The 2427-nt window shown below is 36.1% G+C and overlaps 1 protein-coding gene across 2 annotated transcripts in view; it reads left to right on the forward strand.

The window, feature by feature from the left end:
• Positions 1–1173: 1173 nt before the first annotated feature.
• Positions 1174–2427, forward strand: part of slc39a11 (solute carrier family 39, member 11) — a 237177-nt gene continuing 235923 nt past the window's right edge. For both annotated transcript variants that reach the window (XM_014021884.1, XM_014021885.1), the window contains exon 1: positions 1174–1254. The gene's annotated coding sequence lies outside the window, so the exon portion shown is untranslated. The remainder of the gene's footprint in view (positions 1255–2427) is intronic.

The following is a 2427-nucleotide window of genomic DNA, read 5'->3' on the forward strand; positions in this document are numbered from 1 at the left end:
CAGTGACAGACAGAGAACAGAGGACTGAGGACAGAGAACAGTGACAGACAGAGAACAGAGGACAGAGGACTGAGGACAAAGGACAGAGGACAGAGATCAGAGGACAGAGACAGACAGGACAGAGGACAGTGACTGTCAGTCAGTGGAGGCAGTAATTTTCAGAGGTGAAGAAGATATTGAAGCAGTCTCAGCTGCTGACCTGGAAACACAGATTCATGAGGACACAGAGACAGAGGACAGAGGACACAGAGACAGAGCTGCACACAGGCTGATTAGTGCTGAAATGAAAAGACGTTGAATATTTGCTTCAGTCCTCAGGGCTACTGCCAGTTCTGTTGTTTCCATGGCAACAACACCAGAGGAACAGACTGGGGGTGGGAACAGATACAAGAGATAGAAAGAGAGGACTCACTACTTGTTTTCACACACACACACACACACACACACACACACACACACACACACACACACACACACACACACACACATATAAACATAAGTGGGCACATTTGAATTGAGTATAATGTAAAAGTTACTATCCAAGTCATATATACAGGTTGAATTTTAAAGCAAAATGTTTGACTGGATGCTATGTAGCATTTACAGTATGTTTATTTACCATCAGAAAGAGCTACAGTGAATGATTTTGAACTTAGCCTACTGATCACATTTATGCAGACTGTGTTCAGCCTGATGTTAATCGTGTGACTCAAGCTTCTTTGTGGTTTTTGGCAGATTCCACCAAGGGATTTCTTTACAATACGTGCGAACCCACATTTCATAAGGATATTAATATCTGGAAAACCGGTACTGCAGAAACTCCTTCCACTTGCATTATCTGACTACCTTTTTGTTTGATTTAATATTTTCCAGTGAGTAGGCTACCTTTAATTGTGCCAAACAATGATTTTGAAAAAGTTTGAAAAAAATTACTTATTTAAATTTTTTTTTCGTATGTGCCATCTAATATCATTTTTAATAGATGTTTTCTGTGTCTCGTTTTTAATATTAGAGTGCTTTAAGGAGCTTTTTGATATTTCTTTTCATATACGTTACAAATTGCTGCTACTCAAATGTAAATTTCCTATAAAACAAACATCAATTTAATCTAATAATAAATTTAATACACCCTCAACTTCCTCGTGTCACAGAAACAGACCAATAGGCTGCGAGCAGAGGCGGGGTTTATAGCGTCAACTCTACGTGTCTCAGGAAGTAGGAAGTAAATAAAGCCTGTGGAGCCTCTTACTTGAAGTGAGTAGACCTGACTTTTCTTTCAAAAACCTACTCTTAACACAGTTTCCAGAACAAAACAATTACTGCCGAATATACACGCGTGGTGTTTATACTTAAAAAAAACAGCGTTTCAGYAAAATACGTCATTGGTTTACTGTTGTTAGCTGGTTAACTCTTTTTTTCAGCTACTTGTATGTTAGAATTGTGTTCAGTAGTTTTTTTCATCTGTGCTTGTTTTATCATACGAGTTACACGTACACCTGTGAKATCTCTAACTGCTGCATTCATGAAGTCACGTTAAAGGTTTATATTAAGCGTATTTTGTTAATAAAAAATGACTTCAACTAGTAGCCTAAAAATGTCAGCTGTTCTTTCAAGTTAAGACCAGTCTACACAAAAACACAAGAAACACGATTATCTCTGTCTGTACCTAATTCTTTTAAATGCAGGCTATGAAAATATCAGTATTTTATAGACATACTGAAGTAGTTGTTAGTTATAAACTCGGCTTTCACAGCTGCTGTTACTACGTGGTAAACTACTACTACTACTACTTATTATTATTATTATTATTATTATTATTATGATGATGTTGCATTTATTATTTTTTAATTCATTGTATGCTGTAAAAAGTCACATCAGCTGTTTACAGTTTTACATTTTACTCATAAGTTAATGTGTGTGCAGTTCTTTTCCTTTCTTTTCTTTACATTTTTAACCTTATCTGATGTGTTTATAGCCTTGTTTGTTGTGTTCTCTMCACCATCAACACTACACACATTTACACAACAACAGTACATAGATCTTGGATACATAAACCACAGTTTATGCTGAAATGTGTAACTTGTAAAGCTGAGCTGAGCTTGCCAGAGAGATGTCTGTTTCTAACACAAGAAAATGTGTTAGAACGTAAATGGAAGACCGTTCAAATGAGGCTAATCAAACTCAAACTTGATGTTTTTCCACCCAAGAAACAATGGCAGGTGTTTGACTTGTCCATCAGAGCATGACAAAGTCTGCTAAAATGTACATATTTTCTGTGTTTTCATATTCCATCCATTATTTTTTACCCTCTTCTTCTGTTTTGTGTCATGGGGGTCTGAAAGATTTTTTTGTGACATAGGATTGTCATACATTTTAATAAGCAACAAACAAAAAATCTGTGATAGATGAATCTGTGATATATATATA

Source organism: Austrofundulus limnaeus, unplaced genomic scaffold (assembly GCF_001266775.1).
Source record: "Austrofundulus limnaeus strain Quisiro unplaced genomic scaffold, Austrofundulus_limnaeus-1.0 Scaffold309, whole genome shotgun sequence".
Taxonomy (NCBI): domain Eukaryota; kingdom Metazoa; phylum Chordata; class Actinopteri; order Cyprinodontiformes; family Rivulidae; genus Austrofundulus; species Austrofundulus limnaeus.